Source organism: Sus scrofa, chromosome 5, assembly GCF_000003025.6.
Source record: "Sus scrofa isolate TJ Tabasco breed Duroc chromosome 5, Sscrofa11.1, whole genome shotgun sequence".
NCBI classification, from domain to species: domain Eukaryota; kingdom Metazoa; phylum Chordata; class Mammalia; order Artiodactyla; family Suidae; genus Sus; species Sus scrofa.
In genome coordinates, this window is record NC_010447.5 from 82272138 (window position 1) to 82290942 (window position 18805).

Consider the following 18805-nt stretch of genomic DNA (forward strand, 5'->3'; position numbering starts at 1 on the left):
GAAGAAAATACAAGCTTAGAAAGGTTAAATTAACAGGCCCTGAATCACATAAGTAGTAAGGGGCTGTGAGAGGATTCACACCCAGGTCTTTTACCTCCAAATTCCCTACATTTTCTGAAAACTTTCACTTGCTCTTAAATGCAAATTATTGTACTGCTATGCTTTCTCTTTTTCTAGATGCCCAACACATATCTTTTTGCAAAGGGATTTTTCAGACTAGAGTTTTCTATTTGTAAAGAATAAAAAAGAGTGCCCAAACGCCCCATGTTAAAAAATTCTGTTTTCTGGTCACTGACAGCTCAAATGCAAATAGGCCATATATTTGAGCCCTAGAATATACTTTGATAAAAGGGAACAGTGCAGGACCCAGTGCAGGAATGGGAGTGGAAGAAAAGCCGCGATCTTTTCTGACTGCAGTCTAGCTAACAGGGCCAGATTCTGAGTGGTATTTCAGGCTTACGCTAAAAGGGCCTAGAGTTGAGCGTCTGAGGTGGGAGTGAGGCTTTCATGAGAGCGCATGTGTTTTGAATTGTCAATTCTTCTAACAGAAGTAGTTTGGTAATTGCGATTTGCCAAGTGACTAGAACTTAAATGCCCCCCCCCAAAAAAAAGGTAAATGTGTGCAGTAACGGATGTGTTAACTCAGAGAGGGGTCCTTTCACAATGTGTAGCAAGTCATCATGTCATGCTCTTTAAATGTCGTATTTGCCAACTCTACTTCAATAAAACTGAAAAAAATTACAAAAAAGAAGAAAAGAGGCAGCAGTAATTTAGACCCAGCCTAGAGGAGCTGCTTCCTGGAATGTTGTAGCCAATTTCCATGTTCCCCTAGGCAAGGTAGGGAACTCCCTTTGCCTCTGGAGGGATACAAGTTAGATCCTGGGAAGAACTTGCTTGCTCAAATGATGGTGAAAAGCAGAGACAAACATGGTTGTAGAATATAGTTATGTGTGCAAATGTAAAGAAAGTATAGGAAAAAATCATGTGTAGAGGATATGGACTGTGTCATTGTAGCAGAAAACAGGAATTGAGAATAAAAAGTGATGGTATAATGGTTCTGAGCAGGAGTTCCCACTGTGGCACAATGGGATCCATGGTGTCTTGGGAGCACTGGGACGCAGGTTCAATGCCTGGCCCGGCACAGAGGATTGAGAATCCAGTGTTGCCGTAGCTGCAGTTTGGGTCCAAACTATGGCTTGGATCTGATCCCTGGCCTGGGAACTCCACATGCCACAGGGAGGGCAAAAATTAAATAAACAAATACATAAATGAATAACAATAATGATGGTTCTGAACAGTGAGCATAAGACAGAACTTAGTTCAAATCCTAGCTCGATAGTTCAGCGATCGGGGTCCATTTCCTTAGCCATTCAGATCCTTTTCTCCCCTCGTCTATAAAAAGGAGATCGCAGCATGCTTACCTCTGAGAAGGAATGTGAGGTTGAAAAAAAATGCCCAATAATATGGGAGGTGTTTAATAAATGTTCATTTCATCCTTTATTGTCAAATCTTTACTTCTGTGATTCTGTGATTTGGACTTCCTAGAATTCTAAGGCACTAGAAACTTTCTGAAGAGCTTCAACTGCTTAATTTCTAGCTTCCTAGCTCTTCCCAGCTGTACTTTCTGAAAGAGATGAGTGGAAGAGCTGGATCAGAAATCAAGCAGAGGGAGTTCTCTTCGTGGCTCAGTGGTTAACAAACCTGACTAGGAACCATGAGGATGCGGGTTCGTTCCCTGGCCTGGCTCAGTGGGTTAAGGATCCGGTATTTCCCTGAGCTGGGGTGTAGGTCGAAGATGCGGCTTGGGTCTGGCGTTGCTGTGGCTGTGGTGTAGGCCAGAAGCTGTAGCTCTGATTTGACCTCTAGCCTGGGAACCTCCATATGTGGCCTTATAAACCAAAAAAAAAAAAAAAGGAACTTTATAAATCCTAATGAAATTTGTTCTTTGCTTAACCTGTACAATTTTTTTTTTTACTTTAAAATGAGAGAATTGATGAAGGAAAGGAGGATTCCTTTTTCAGTTCATAGGCTCAGAACCCCCACTGTTCAATGTAGTTGCCCCAAAATGAACACAACCTACAGACAAGCAGTTGAAAAGAGTTGCTTTATATGGTTTTCTGTCTATAAAGGTAAAGGGAAAACGTACAATGTTATCTATCCTGATTCAATCCCAATTTTTTCTCCAAAGGAGAGAGGGAGAGTGATCAAAAAGGGAGAGGAATTGGCACTCGGTAGCTTCCCATTCGGCTGAAAGAGGAACAGCTCTGGTTGCCACAACTTTGGTTGCTCTTTCTCACTGAGTTTGTCGAGGCGTGGCCGTTCCTGCAGTCCACTGGTGCCCCCTATCGTCCACTTCAGGAGACTCACAAGCAGCGTGAACAGCTAAACCTGGGTAAGGCATCAGAACACCCTCTAAACTTTTCTGACAAAAAAATCTCAAACATTTGCAACTATGATTCCACCTTTAGTTCACCAAAGAATAGTTTACAGTAAAGTTACATTATTATTTCTTTTTCTTTTCTTTTGCTTTTTAGCAAAAAATGGAGGTTCCCAGGATAGGGGTCATCCAAATTACAGTTGCCTGCCTACGCCACAGCCACAACAATGCAGGATCCGAGCCTTGTCTGCGACCTACACCACAGTTCACAGCAACGCTGGATCCTTAACCCACTGAACGAGGCCAGGGATTGAACCCACATCCTCATGGATCCTAGTTGGGTTCGTTAACTGCTGAGCCACGAAGGGAACTCCCAAGTTAACATTACTATCTCTGAGACTTAGAGAATGTTAGTCATTAGAAAATATTTAGCCAATTTTTTTTAAAACCTAAGTATGGTTTTTAGCTCTAAGAGATATTAGCAGTTATTATGTGAAACCAAATTGGGTTAGGAAACGGGTTAAATAACCATTAATTAAATATGAGAAGTAATTTCTTTCCTTCTTGCCTTCTCAGATCCTCTAATATGGCTTGTGTGTCTCCCAAGGGGAAATGCAATTGCCCAATAGCTATTGATAAAATAATTTTTTTTTTTTTTGGTCTTTGTTGTTGTTGTTGTTGCTATTTCTTGGGCCGCTCCCGCGGCATATGGAGGTTCCCAGGCTAGGGGTCTAATCGGAGCTATAGCCACCGGCCTACGCCAGAGCCACAGCAATGCGGAATCCGAGCCGCATCTGCAACCTACACCAGAGCTCACGGCAACGCCGGATCGTTAACGCACTGAGCAAGGGCAGGGACCGAACCTGCAACTTCATGGTTCCTAGTCGGATTTGTTAACCACTGCGCCACGACGGGAACTCCGATAAAATAATTTTATACATGAATTTATATGTGAATTTCTTGTGGGGCTAATATTCCAGGGAATATACTTGGAGACTTGCTAATCGAGTTCAAATGTGTCATTCTACAAGTTTGGAAACTGAGTCCCAGGGAGGTGCCAGTGACTGGGTGGTAGTAGAGCCACTGTGAAGATCCCTGGGCTTCCTGAAGGCTCCTGGGCTCCCCGAGCTGCTTCTTCACCAGAGTGCCCACCCCTTCCCCTTAGCTGATCCTCAGTATTCCTGTTCCTATAAAGCGTGTTTATTTGTGGAGTGGGAAATGGGATTGCCTTCAGCCAAGGACATTGGGAAAGTTGAGTATCCCCCTTTCAAGTATGCTCCAACTCTTTGGGGAGGAGAATTTGCTTCTGGCACTTTCAGTTTCTCTGTCTCTTATGAAGAATTTCACTGTTTTATTTTAAAAAACATGTATTCAACAAATACTTATTATTCACAAGTTTGTGGTAGCTAGATGATACAAGATTGCTCTTACCCACGCTGGGTAAGAGCAAAGGTTTGGAGGTCACATTCTGGTTCTGCCACATTCTGGCTGTGTACATTTTGGACAGAGAACTGCTCTTCAAGATATGGAAACAATGTAACTGTCCATTAACAAATGAACAGATTAAGAAATTGTAGTGCATAAAAAAAACAAAAACAAGAAATTGTAGTGTGTATATATTTATATATTTCATTGTATATGTGTGTATATACATTATTATAAATATTATTCAGCTTAAAAAAAAGAAGGTGATCTTGCCATTTGCAACAACATGAATGAACCTGGAAGACATTAGGCTAATGGAAATAAGTTGGACACAAAACAAAATTGCATGATCTCATTTATATGTGGACTCTAAAAAAGTTCAATGTATATAAGTAAGGATTAGAAGGCTGAAAGTTGGTGCTGTGGGTTAGGAATCCCATTTTGTCAGAGCTGTGGCCCGAGTATGATCCCTGCCCGGGGAACTTCTGCATGCTGAGGGCTGTGCCCCATCCCCCACCCCCCTGAATGATATGAATGGTGGTTACCAAGGGTGGTGGGGGGGGATGAGATGTTGGTCAAAGGATACACAAGTCACAAATTGCAGTTATGTAGGAGAAATAAGTCTAGATATCTAATATATAACATGATATAGTTAAGAATGCCATAATGATTACTGGAAATTTGCTAGGAGAGTAGATTTTAGATAGTCTTACCACTACCACCACCACAAAAAAATGTAACTATGAGAGAAGATATGTTAATTAGCTTCAATGTAGTAATCATTTCACTACATATATGTATCAAAGCATCATGTTGTCTACCTTAAACAATTTTTATTTTAAAAAATCAATTTGAAAAACAAAAGACTCTGAATTCCTATCTATAAAATGGGGATAACACTAATCTTTTCTCCACATGGTTGTGTGAGGATTAAATTAGAAAATATAGCTGTCCCTTTGTATCTACCTGGATTGGTTCTACCACCCACCCACCCCCAACAGATACCAAAATCTGCGGATGCTCAAGTCTGTTATATAAATGGCTGGTATAGGCAACACTCTGCACCCAAAGTTCCACATTTTTGCAGATTCAACCAACCAGATTGAAACCTGCAGTTGGTTGAATCTGTGGATGTGGAACCTGGATGTGGAGGGCCACTGTACCTGTAAAATGATTAGTACAGAGCCAGCACATTTAAGTGTTTAGTGAATATTTGCTGCTTCTATTATTGTTGTTTTCATTAGTGTGATCATTGGCTACTATTACTGTTATTACTGTTGTTATTATTGTCCCTGCCGTCAGGAACTTAATAACCCAGTTGGAGACAGAAGACAAGCACACTCAGAAACTACAAATAACAGAGTTCCCATCATGGCGCAGTGGAAACGAATCCGACTAGTAACCATGAGGATCCAGATTCAATCCCTGGCCTTGCTCAGTGGGTTAAGGATCTGGCATTACCATGAACTGTGGTGTATGTAGGTCAGAGATGTGGCTTGGATCCCATGTTGCTTTGGCTGTGGTGTAGGCCAGCAGCTGTAGCTCTGACCCCTAGCCTGGGAACTTCCATATGTCACAGGTGCGGCCCTAAAAAGCAAAAAAAAAAAAAAAAAAGGAGTTCCTGCCGTGGCTCAGTGGATAACAAATCCAACTAGGAACCATGAGGTGGTGGGTTCGATCCCTGACCTCACTCAGTGAGTTAAGGATCTGGCATTGCCTTGAGGTGTGCTGTAGGTCGCAGACGTGGCTTGGGTCCCAAGTTGCTGTGCCTGTGGCATTAGGCCGGCAGCTTTAGCTTGCATTTGGCCCCTAGCTTGGGAACCTCCATATGCTGCGAGTGAGGCCTTAAAAAGCCAAAAAAAACAAGAACAGTCATTTCAGAAAAGATAAGATAGCTGGACCTACCTGGAGGATGTGTTTGATATGAATAGAAGGAGATGAGGTAAGGGGGTTAGGTATCTGGCACCAGGAATTTTGTGAGCCAGTGTCCCAAGGATAAAACCCATCTGGCCTGTTTGGGTGGCAATAAGTAGACCAACCTGTCTAAAGAAGGATTTGAGGAGTTCCCCTTGTGACTCAGTGGAAACGAACCTGATTAGGATCCATGAAGATGTGGGTTCGATCTCTGGCCCTGTTCAATGGGTTAAAGGATCTGGTGTTGCCGTGAGCTGTATTGTAGCTTCCAGACACAGCTCAGATCTGCCGTTGCTGTGGCTGTGGCATAGGCCAGCAACTGTAGCTCTGATTTGACCCCTAGTCTGGGAATTTCCATATGCTGCTGGTGCGACCCTAAAAAGAAAAAAAAAAAAAAAAAGGATTTGATGCTAAAAATTAGCTCTACAAATATGGTAACCAGTTGCCCCAACATCAAAAAACTCTTCCAGTGTTCCCATAAATTCCCTCTTATATACTGGGCCGTGTTCCTGGATTTGAAGTTCAGAAAATGTAGGTTCCAATAAGTCTCTAGCACCATCCTTTCATATTTAGTCCATGGCTTCTGCTCAGAACCTTCATTCTATGGACACTTTAAAAAGGCCTCATAAATGTCTTCCATCATGTACAGATGGAAGCAGCTCCAAGCATCTGATTCTTAACAAATGCACACACAGCTAAAAAGTCATTGAGGAGTTCCTGTTGTGGCTCAGTGGTTAACGAATCCAACTAGGAACCATGAGGTTTCAGGTTCGATCCCTACCCTTGCTCAGTGGGTTAAGGATTCAGCATTGCCGTGAGCTGTGGTGTAGGTTGCAGACACTGCTGGGATCCCGCATTGCTGTCGCTCTGGTGTAGGCCGGTGGCTACAGCTCTGATTAGATCCCTGGCCTGGGAACCTCCATATGCCTGGGAACGGCCCTAGAAGTGACAAAAAGACAAAAAAAAAAAAAAGTTATTGGAGAAGAAAAATGAAGGATCACCCTACCAGAAACTGTAGCTTCCATGTATACCATTTGCCCCCCTCTATTTTCAGAACTGTACTAGCTCTGGGAGGAATATCAAAGAGGTATTTCTTAAAACCACAAATAAGGATGGGAAGTTTTAAAACAAAAAATTCCTGTCTGCAAAACTTCATAATGTGGCATAATGAGATTTTATTCATCCATTCTTTTTTAATGGAGTATCTACCACGAAGCAGACACTTCTGTATTAGTTGGAACTTGTGGGTTACAAGTGATAGAGACCAAACTCAAACTCATTTAAGCAAAATAAGGGGATTATAAAGTATAATGTGATGTCTGTGAAACCCAAAGACAGGAATGTGCCTGGAGTACGGGAACCACTGAAACGCAGAGCTCCAAGACCATCAGGGTTCTCATTTATGCTTCCTGTCTCTCTGCATTCTCTTCCTTAGTTTCCTTCTTCGTTTTAGCTAGCCATCAGCTTTCTCTGGGTGGTGAAAAACATGGGGGCCGTAGCTCTCAAATGTACCGGTATATCTACCTAGCCTTGGGTGCTGGAAAGAGCTTATCTTAACATACTTAACATTCAACTTGGGAACATTCTTAACGTTCAACTTGGAAACAACTTTTCCAAGTTGAAAAATCCCCGGGAAGGACTCATTGAAGCAGTTCAAGTCAGGTAAACTCCAGAGAGTCATAAAACAACACGGCAGTTCCTATGGGAACCACAAAGACAAGGTGAAGAAAGAGGAGACTCCTGGAATAAGGGTTTGAGTGACATGTTGGGCAAAGAAAATAAGAGGTGTCTACTACAACTTCCTTTATTTGTTTCCTCACGCCAGCTCAACTTAACTATCAACCAGCAATTCCACTCATTCATTTAGCGCCTATTCACCTACTGAGTATCTGCTCTATGCCAGGTACTGTGCTAGATTCTAGGGATGAGACAGTGACTACGACGCCTTTTAGAGTGCTAGGCATTCAGAGATACAAAGAAATATGAAATATACTTGGTTTAGGACTCTAGGAACTTCGTTCGAAGGGTAAGCTGTGTGCTATGGATGACGAGGGTAAAAGAAGCTCAGTGGGGTCAGTGAGGCCTGGAACATTCGGGGAAGCATTTTGGAGAGGGTGATACTTCTGCAGGGTCTTTAAAGGGTGAGGAAGTTTTTGTTTATGACTACATGTGTTTAAAGAGCAGGATTTTCACAACATCACACTAAGTGAGGCCCTGTGCTCCTGGCTCTCTGCATCTGGAGGCCTTCTGGAACACAGCCGTCGGCCAGTGGCCCTGTTCCTTTCTCAGAGACAGGACTGCCACCCACAGCTCTTCTGATAGCCTTGTGTTTTATTGCCATGGTCTGTTGGATCAAAGCCTCTGAGTTTGATGCAAGTTCAGAATAATTTCCTTCAAGGATTAACTCATCTTTCTGGGCTTGGGGAGCTACACAAGCAACATCTGGTGCAGCCTGCAGAGGGATTCTTCACCCAAGGGGTTTCAGATTTCAGCATGTGAGCCATCCTGTTGAATAACATCACCGACGGGAAACAGCACACGGAGACCTCATCTCGTCTAATAAGAGCTCTGTGTAACTGCCCCGCGGTCATGTTTTGCACATGACTACGATGAATGGTGCAAACTGTAACAGGTTCTTTATTACTTTGTTTCTTGCCAAAGGGACGGAATTCCACACTGAAGGGGTTGAAATCCCCTTGTGGGTGTCCTCTGGAGCCATTCCATAGCCCTTGACAACACCATTAACAGCCCCCTCTCCGTGTATGGACCAGCCCGTGGGCTCACATTTTAGTGCAGTCACAGGGAATTTCTGGGTCAGTTCCTTTTGTCAGATCCCAGCCCCAGTCTGCCCAGGCCTCCTGGAAAATCCTTGGTTGGTCCCATTTCCTTGCCCCGTGATAAATCTTGATTTCAATCATCCATGCGCTGTTTTTGATATCCCTGGCTCTGCTCTCTGCATCCTACAGGTTAGTCCCACCACTCCTGGAGTTTTCTTCAAGGTCAGGATTTTACCATGTTCTTAAAGGTGAAATAGTTCAGTGCTCTGTGTCGGGGATGTATTTATAGGGGCACTAATTGCCATCACCCATGACTCACCAGTAAGGAGAATGAGGCACAGTTTGAGTGAACTGCCCAGGTACAAGATATGAACCCATGTCTGTCTCACTTCTAAGACTGTGCTCTTCTTAAGGAATAAATATGGGAACCCCAGAAAATGGTCATGGGAGTCCCAGATGGGAATCCCAACTTCTAAGCAGGGGAAGGAGAAGGAAAGAGAAATAAAAACACTACCCAGAGTCGTAGCTCTGAATTCGAAGGAGGAGAATTGTGAGACACGGTGAATTGTGTCACAAGCCACAACTGGAAAATATTGAAACCATTGGCATGAAGAAGGCTACTGGCAAATGTTTTCAAGAAAAACTTTAGTTGAGTAGTGGGTCTGGAAGAGGTTAAGTAGTGGGTAGACTGCAAACAGCAGGAAAGGACCACCGGCTAGACGATGGAATAAAGTGAAGGGCTCTTCTGTGCCTACTAAATTTGGACCTCAGGGTGGGGCGTACCCAGGAATTGGGTTTTGTTTTGTGTTTTTTTGTTTTGTTTTGTTTTTGACTTTTTAGGGGCGCACTTGTGGCATATGGAAGTTCCCAGGCTAGAGGTCGAATCAGAGCCACCAGCCCACAGCAACTCAGGATCGGATTCACATCTGTGACCTACACCACAGCTCACGTTAACACTGGATCCTTAACTCACTGAGCAAGATCAGGGATCGAACCTGCATCCTCATAGATACTAGTCGGGTTCCTTACCACTGAGCCATGGTGGGAACTCCTGGATTTTTTTATTTTATTTTATTGAAGTACAGTTGGTTTACAGTGTTGTGTTAATTTCTGTTGTACAGCGAAGTGATCAGTTATACATGTATCTTCTTTTTCATATTCTTCTCCATTATAGTTTATCAGAGGATATTGGATATATTTCCCTGTGGTATACGGTACCTAGGAATTGTTGTGCCAAGCCCTCCAGGTGATTGTCATACACAGCAAAGTTTGTGAAACCCTACTAGAGGATAGTTTCTCAGCCTTGGCTACACACTGAAATCACCTGAAATAATGATGCTTCTATTCCATTTCTTGAAATTGGTTTATTTGTTCCAGGCAGTAGGGTCCTGCAAAGCTTTCCAGGTGATTCTAATGTGGCACTAGAATTGAAAAACACTCCTCTTCAAAGAAGAGCTGGAAGGGGTAAAAATATTTCTGAAGCAGAGGTCTGGCTGTGCTAAAAACATGCTTTTCCAGCTTTAATGGGCATAAGGAAGGCCCAACAAGCTCCCAGATGCTTTATGGACATTGCTCCAATGAATCTTCACGACAAGTCTATGAGGCAGGTGCCATCATTGTTCCTGTTTCACAGATGAAGACACTGAGGTTCTAAGAAGTTGCCAGACTCATTGGGGCTTCAGAGCTGGAACTTGAAAACCAAGTCTTTGACTCCAAGGTAATCTTTGCTTTTTATAAACTGTGATAAAATATGCATAACATATAAATTGCCATTTTCCCTTTTGTTTTCTTTTTTTTTTTTAAGGGCTGTGTCTGCAGCATGTGGAAGTTCCCAGGCTAGAGGTTGAGTTGGAGCTATATCCGCTGGCCTACACTACAGCCCCAGCAACACTAGATCCGAGCCATGTCTGCGACCTACACCACAGCTCAGGGCAATCCTGGATCCTTAACCCACTGAGCAAGGCCAGGGATCGAACCTGCGTCCTCATGGATACTAGTCAGGTTCATTACCGCTGAGCCACAACGGAAACTCCACTTTCACCATTTTTGGAAGCATTCGGTTTTAATGGCACTGAGCATATTTGCATACTGTGCAATCATCACCACTATCCATTTCCAGAAATTTGTCATCATCCCAAACAGAAACTCTGTACTCATTAAACAAGAACGCCCATTCTCCATTCCCTCCAGCTCTGTGTCACCCCTATTTTGCTGACTGTCTCTATGAATTAAAGTGTTTGTTCAGAGTTCCCATCGTGGCACAGTGGAAACGAATCCGACTAGGAACCATGAGGTTGTGGGTTCGATCCCTGGCCTCACTCAGTGGGTTAAGGATCTGGCGATGCCGTGAGCTGTGGTGTAGGTCACAGATGCAGCTCAGATCTGATGTTACTGTGGCTGTGGTGTAGGCTGCCAGCTATGGCTCCAATTGGATCCCTAGCCTGGGAACCTCTGTATGCCATGGGTTCGGCCCTGAAAAACAAAAACAAAAACATTAAAAAAATAAAGTGTTTGTTCTAGGGAGTTCCCTTGTGGTGCAGTGGGTTAAGGATCCAGTGTTGTCACTGCAGTGGTTCAGGTCACTATGAAAGTGTGGGTTTGATCCCTTCTTGCCTCAGGAACTTCCACATGCTATGGGTGTGGCCCCAAGTTTTTTTTCTTTAAATATGGATTTGGCTTTAGTGAGTGTGGGGCAGGGCCCTAAGATTCTGCGTTTCTATCAAACTTCCAGATCCCTGCACCACACTTAGAGTAGCCAGATCAGAGAGGGCAGTGCTTCACCCACCATAGCACTTATTTTTTGAACTCTATTATTTCCTTGGCTGTTTCTTCACTATAAATACTTTGAGGGCACTAACCCACCATATTTATTGTTAAATTCCAGAGCCTAGCATGGTGCCAAATCCAGAGTAACTCTCGAAAGATGTTGTATGAATGATGAAAGAAATGAGCTTATAGGCTAGAAGACTAAAAAGGAATCAGATCTGTGAAGAGCCTAGTAAGCCAGACTAAGGAATTAAAATTGATCCTGAAATTATGGGAAGCCCCTGAAGGATTTTAAGAGGCCGACACCTCACATGTGGAGGTGCAGGAGGTAAGACGTGTCCGAAAGAACCAAGACGGAAATCAAAGAAACAGTCGTGAGCTACCGCACTAGGCCAAGCAAATCATCATGAAGACCTGCAGGCAGCTAGTAATGGTGGCGATTGGGAGGAGGAAGAGGATTCAAGGCCATGCAGATGGGCAACCATATGTCCTCATTTGCTTCAGACAGGTCCAGTTTACTCCTGGTACAGTTATTAATAGTGTCCCTTTCCGTCCCCAGAATGCCCTAGTTTGGATGATACTTATCCTTTCACTCTGTATGTAGGAGATAAAGTTAACAGAACATGAGGCGGGGGTGGGGAGTAGAGTGAGTTGTGTAGGATATGACTCATGTTCTGCCCGAGGTGACCCAGTGACTGGTAACACCATTCACCAAATTAGGCAGTCTAGGAGGAGAAGCAGTAGGAGAAGTTCCTTTTTAAAATAAAAATAAAGTTAAAAAGTGAGTCATTGAAAAGTATTCAGGAAATCGCAGTAAAAGATGACAAAAATTGCGAAGGAAAGACCCAAATGGCTAGAGTCTGGGGAATACTGATGGAAGGTATCATCAGGCTGAGAAAGAACATCTTCCCTCCCTGAACCTCTGAACCGAGTTAGTCTCAGGGCCATTCATTAGGAAACCTGCCCTCATCTGCCATTCACACCAACTGCAGATGGAAAATTGAAATGGCCAATTAATTCCGGGTCTGGTTTCTCACTTCCCGTTTTCTTCCCTCCAAGTCACTGCTATGTCTGCTCCCAACAGCCAGCGACTTCTGAGTATCTTCAGCATTAATTGGATCACAGCTGCCCGTGGTCATTCAGATAGTCAAAATAACGCCGCACCACGCCAAGATCTAGTTAACTGAGTCTAGTCTGAAGAACACATCCCTTGGTTCGAGCCAAAGGTCAGGCAACACCAAAATGTTCTACCTCGTTTATAAGCCACATGACCCAAGATCCTTACTAATCTGTACTCATATTTGCCAACACCTCAGCTTTTTTCCTCCCCCTACAACGTGTCAACAACTGAGTAATTATTTAATAAACCTCAGAACATACCTCTGCTTCTTCTCTTGGCCGGAGAGACCCGGGATTTTCCCAGTTTCGGTTTCAAGGTGGCTCTGACTTCAGGGTTCCAAGTGCAGTCAAGTGGAAGAATAAATGCACCCACCAGAGCCTTTTGAGGGAACTTTCAAACAAAACTATGGCTTTTCAAGTATTAAGAGGGAATGACAGACTGAACTAAGCTCAGTATTCCTTTCAATACGCGTGTTAAAGGTTATGTTAGCAGCTGTCGAATCGCTGGCCAACTCTAACTACATCACTCTTCACCCTAAATCAGATGGTTTGGGTGGTACCCGGAACTTGCCTCTCTGGGCTGACTCTGAGCAATAGGATTATTCAAGAAGGTGATTTTTGGTTTTCCAGGCATTCCCATCACTTGTGCCATTATTAGCCTGATGAACAAGAGAACCCAGGACCCCAAGTCCTGAGACCCTCCTGCTGCTGCTGGTGGCTCAGAGAACTCTACCCCCTCCATCTGCATCTCCTGCTAGAGGTTGGACGCCAAGGCCATCTGTCTGACAAGTGTGACCGCTGAGGACCTGGGGGTAGCCTAAGTGGTGTCTCCTCTGTGTCCCACCATGACTGACTCCTTGGCAAGTAGAGAGCAGATGTTTCTGACCCCAAGTCCATCTTACTGCACCAGCCAGAAGCAAATGAGAGTAAGAGTTCAGGAATCTTTGGCCATATTGGGGTTCTTCAGGAGTCATGCATGGCTGTGGGAAAGCTCATCTCAAACTCCTACCAAAGGTTGGAGTGGCACATAAACCCTTCTGCTTCTACTTCTGATTCCTACTACCTACCCGCTGGCCTCCAAGTCTGAATGCACAAAGCTCAACCAGGATTCACTCTTGAAGCAACAAAACAGACATTTTCCTAAACTCACCAGTTTAGGGACTTCATTCCTCAGGGCCTTATATGATCCTACAAGAGCTGGTAAGTTAATTCATACTCATGTGGTAATGGTTGATAATCACACAGTCCTAGAGGAAAGGTTGACTGTAAAAGTCACAGCCTTGGGTTTGGTTCAACACCTATCATTTGGTACCTAACCTGGTGACAACCCAATTGCACCTTAATTTCCCCAGTAGTAAAATGTGACCAATTATAAGGAAATTACCTTCTCATAGTCTTTGATATGGTTGGATGCTCAATCAGTGTTAACAGGAGTTCCCGTCATGTCTCAGTGGTTAACGAATCTGATTAGGAACCATGAGGTTTAGGGTTCAATCCCTGGCCTCGCTCAGTGGGTTAAGGATCAGGCGTTGCCATGAGCTGTGGTGTAGGTCGCAGACTCGGCTCGGATCCCGAGTTGCTGTGGCTCTGGCGTAGGCCGGTGGCTACAGCTCCGATTCAACCCCCTAGCCTGGGAACCTCATTATGCCGAGGGAGCAGCCCTAAAAAAGGCAAAAAGACAAAAAAAAAAAAAAATCAGTGTTAATGCAAGCAGGTAAAGAAGTGTTCATGGTTTAACAAAACTGAATATGTGGTTTTGAAAAAAAAAAATGTGTGTTGCCTCACCATAGGTAATCCCCATTTTGTCTTATTGAAAATGACAAAAGGATTTTTGTGGACAGTGAAATTATTCTATATGATACTACAAGAGTGGATATGTGCCATTATACATTTGTCAAAACTCATGGAGGAGTTCTTCTATGGCCCAGTGAGTTAAGAATCTGGCATTGCCACTGCAGTGGTTTGGGTTGCTGCTGTGACACAGGTTCGATCCCTGGCTGGGGAACTTCTACATGCTGTGAGTGTGGCCAAAAAACCCCCCAAAAATCAAGCAAACGAAAAAAACACTCATGGAATGTGCACCATACCAAGAGTGAACCCTAAGGTATACTATGGACTGTGGGTGATGATGGTGTAGCAATGGAGGTTAAAATCCATGTTCCACTCTGGTGGGGGATGGGCAGATAGGGAGGCTGTGCCTGTGAGCCATAGTGGGTATACTGGAACTCTGCATTGTGCTCAGTTTTGCTGTGAACCAAAAGTACTCTAAAAAGTACAGCTTAGGAGTTCCCGTCATGGCTTAGTGGTTAGCAAATCTTATTAGCATGCATGAGGAAGTGGGTTCGATCCCTGGCCTTGCCCAGTGGGTTAAGGATCCGGCATTGCCGTGAGCTGTGGTGTGGGCCGCAGACGCGGCTCGGATCCCGCGTTGCTGTGGCTGTGGGCTAGGCCGGCGGCTACAGCTCTGATTGGACCCCTAGCCTGGGAATCTCCATATGCCACGGGTGTGGCCCTGGGAAGACAAAAAAAAGGTACAGCTTAATTTTGAAAAATGGCATAAAAGGTACATTTAGGCAAAATTAAAGCCTATTATTTTTAGGTAAGTTTTTTTTTTTAAGTTTCGTATAGCTTAAGAATCTGTCTCTCTCTCTCTGGCCCCTGCATCACTGGTATCCCCACTCATTGGGTCATTAACCACTGACCACCAAGCTACAAGGCCAGAAAAGACTAAAAGGCCCGTGGATTCCCCCGGGTTCTGTGATGGGTTAATTTACCAGAAAGAGGAAAGGGAATATTGTGGTTGATGATCGATGTCTGTAAAAGCAAAATGTTCTCAGAAGATAAGGAAGTGTGAGTGAAGTGGCAGCCCTTCAAAGAGATATCAAAAGAGAAAGTGGTCAGAAAAGGGATGAGATCAGAAGAGGCGGACACAGAGGCAGGACCGCAGTGAAGAACCCAAGGGAGACAGAGACGCTCTTGACCGTGAAAGGGGGAGAGTGGGTGCTAGAGGGGAGGAGGTAGAAGACAGTGGGGTTCCGCCGTCTGCGGAGAGGGGAGCAAACAGCCTCGCCCTCCCTGCCCCAGGGGGCAGCGTGGAGGGGTTTGTACAACAGCAGTGACAGTCGGCTGACCTCAGTTCCACACCTGTACTGCAGAATCCACACGATGAACCAATGAGTTGCCCAGGAAAGGTGAACTTACCATAGCATTCTCAGTTTAGACGGAAGTGTGAAATAGCTGGAAAGGTTTTCCAACAAAAAATTCTCAAGTAAAAAGTTTCCAAAGGCAAGATGATAGTATTTGTCAAATCACACACACAGTCTCCGTTTCTCCCAGCATTCCCACTGAGGGGAGTTCTCCCACAGATTTCCTTGCACCTGTGAGAAATGCTGGATTACAAGGTCCTGCACTTGTAATTGCAAAGTTTGGAAAGCACGACTGGTCATCAAATGGGGACTTGTTAAAGAATGGCACAGCCATACAATGGAATTCTGTACAGGGGTAAAACAACTAAAAACGGAAGCAGCTCTCTCTACTGATATGGAAACATCTCCGAGATACATTGCTTAGTCAAAAAAAGGCAGGCTCAAAACTGTTGGCAAGGTATGCTACATTTGGAGTACAAGTTAAAGGGGAAATATTTTAAAATGTATGTTTCTGCTTATATTTTCACTGAAAGGAGCCATCTGTCAGAAGAGAGGTGAAATGAGTACATGTTGCTTGAGGAAAGTACAAAGGTTTTCACTGAGTACCTTTTCATATTGTTTTGATTTTTGCATCACATCAATATATTACTGATTCAAAATTTTTAAAATAAGAAAACATGGTTCAGAGAGTAACAGCTGTGAGTGGGAACAGGTGACTCCCCACTTATCTAGAAATTATCTTTCCACCCCAACACAGAGTCCAGATAACAGTAGTTTACTGTATTGGCATATTAGGAAAACGCTTGGGTATCTGCATAAGTCAGGGCTCTTACAGGAGTAAGCACGAGAAATCCAGCTCAAGTTTCCCTAAATTAAAAAGAAACTCACGTAACTGAAGGGTCCAGAGGTGAAGCCAGCTGTGGGAATGGAAGACTCTGCTCATCGCTGAGGGATTGCCTAGGCCAAAGGGTTACCAGGCATCATCTCATAGCACCCTGGCCCATACCATAGTGGAGATGGCTGGGAGCCCCTTCGACATTTTGCAAGCATCGGTTTTGGAGGTCACTGCCACCCCCAATGTGTTTGGCATCCTGCTGCTCTTCATTTTAGAAGATGAATCTGCTGGGGGTGACCCAGGAACGTCAGAAGCTTCTCCTCCAGGGTTTGAGGCTGTGGTTGCTCTCTTGTGCAACAGACAGGACGCAGATGCATGACATTCTGGCCTTGAGAATGCGGGGCATTCAGAGCCAGACCAAGAGTATGTGTGTGGGGAGACGGCTGGGCTTACCGGCTTGCCAGAATCAGGGAGTGGGAGAGAATAGAGACCACTTATCTCCCTCCTACTCCCCCTTCCTCATTCCAGGCCCAAACACCAGACCAGTGTGTCTGCAACTGAGTAAAAGATGAGAACATGGGACCACGCCACATGTAAGGGATGTTAGGAAACCCAAACACAGAACAACATTGATGTACTTAATTTGGTTTATGAAATGCAATTTCTGTGGAATCCTCTGTTAGTGTTTGGGGAAAAAAAAGAAAAGAAGAAAGACGCACTTGATTAGAAATCAAAAAAGTAAGAGTCCTAGGCAGCGATCTCTTGCCATCCAGCGGTAGAACTTCTTAACAGTCATTGACCCTCTCTTTCCCTGCCTTCGTCTCCTCATCTGAATACATATGACAGTGAATTGCCTGACCAACCTCGCGGGCATGAAATGAGACAAGAAAAACCTTGGAAAAATATAACTTCAAAGTTAGATGAAGGCACACTGATTAGCTACATGGCTTACATTTACTTTTTTTTTTTAACCTGAAAAAGTTGGCAACAGGTAAAATCTGGTTTACTCTCAATAAGGTTGGGTTGGCTTTTCTGACCTGTGGGGCACTTTAATTCTATAGTGGAATCTGTAGCTTGGAGTCTGTGCACGATTCTGTTTCCATCCTTTTCTTCTAAGAAACAACTTTTGTGCACTATCAGCCCAGTAGTTTGGGCAGAGTTGACCCCTCAGTGCTCCAGAGGTGGACCTGTGATGCTGGTCTGACCAATCAGAGCAACACACCTCTCTGGGCTACAGGATAGGCATGTAGCCCAAGCTAGCTAACCAGTGACAGTGAGTTTCAACTGGAGGGCTTTGGTTGGAACTACTGAGCTACATGAATTAAGAAACTCCCTGGGAGTTCCCTTCATGGTGGTCAACAAACCCAACTAGGATCCATGAGGTTGTGGGTTCCATCCCTGGCCTCGCCCTGTGGCTTAAGTATCTGGCGTTGCTGTGAGCTGTGGTGTAGGTCGCAGACGAGGCTCAGATCTGGCCTTGCTGTGGCTGTGGTGTAGGCCAGCAGCTACAGCTCTGATGTAACCCCTAGCCTGGGAACTTCCATATGCCACAGGTGCACTTCTAAAAAGCAAAAAAGGCAAAACAGAAAAACCAAAACCTCCCTGGTGCGCATCAGGTTAAGGATCCAGGCGTCATCACTGCTGTGGCTTGGGCCACTGCTGCTGTGGTACAGGTTCAATCTCTGGACCAAGAATAGGAACTTCTGAATGCAGCACACACACACACACACACACACACACACACACAAAAGCAAAAAGATAGAAAACATAAGGTTTAAATTCTACCTATACAGAGTCAAAGTGGAGCAAGAATCCTTTCCTGGATAAATACACTTCATAGTAGCACCCAGTTGACATAATTTAACAGAGACACAGATTACTAAAATAAAGAAATATTTCATTTTATTTTAGTCTTTCAGCCATAAGGTCCAAGGAAATGCAAGTTCATGGAAATTAGAAATAATATCAAAATATGGATAAGACCAGCTTTAGCGATTTCAGCAGAACATGATTGTCTGGAGTGATTTTTGGCCTTCTCAGTTTGCCAATCCAGGTGTACTGTTTGTCTAGCCCGTGTGACAATTTCTGTGGTAACTGTCCAGGTTGAAGAGAGTTGTCATACAATGCAGAAGCCCACACAGCTGAAACGTTTACAGCACACACAGCAAAAGAGTCAGTATGACAAGCGATACAGACTATTTATCACTTAATTAGTAAACTCGAGTAAATGGCATTGTGCAACACTACGAATATCCCTAGTCATGCCTTCATTTGCTCACTCCTTCATTCATGCATTTAGTGAGTATTTATTAAGCACCTACTGTGTACCAGGAGGCAGCCTGGTAAAAGCTGGAGTTACAAAGATAAAAGGATAAGGCACAGACTGCCCTCAAGGAGCTCCCAATCTAAACCTCTCAGAGAGATGTAGAAATGAAGAAGGATAGAA

The 18805-nt window shown here is 44.1% G+C and overlaps 1 protein-coding gene across 6 annotated transcripts in view; it reads left to right on the forward strand.

Annotated features, from left to right (window-relative positions):
* GNPTAB (N-acetylglucosamine-1-phosphate transferase alpha and beta subunits) overlaps positions 1-18805 on the forward strand; it is a 196180-nt gene that overhangs the window by 7498 nt on the left and 169877 nt on the right. For 2 of the 6 annotated variants that reach the window (XM_021092665.1, XM_021092666.1), the window contains exons 2-4: positions 2189-2392; positions 9871-10210; positions 11378-13578. The gene's annotated coding sequence lies outside the window, so the exon portion shown is untranslated. Of the gene's footprint in view, positions 1-2188; positions 2393-9651; positions 10211-11377; positions 13579-18805 lie in introns of those variants that run through there. The other 4 variants (XM_021092667.1, XM_021092668.1, XM_021092670.1 and 1 more) reach the window with 4 other exon arrangements.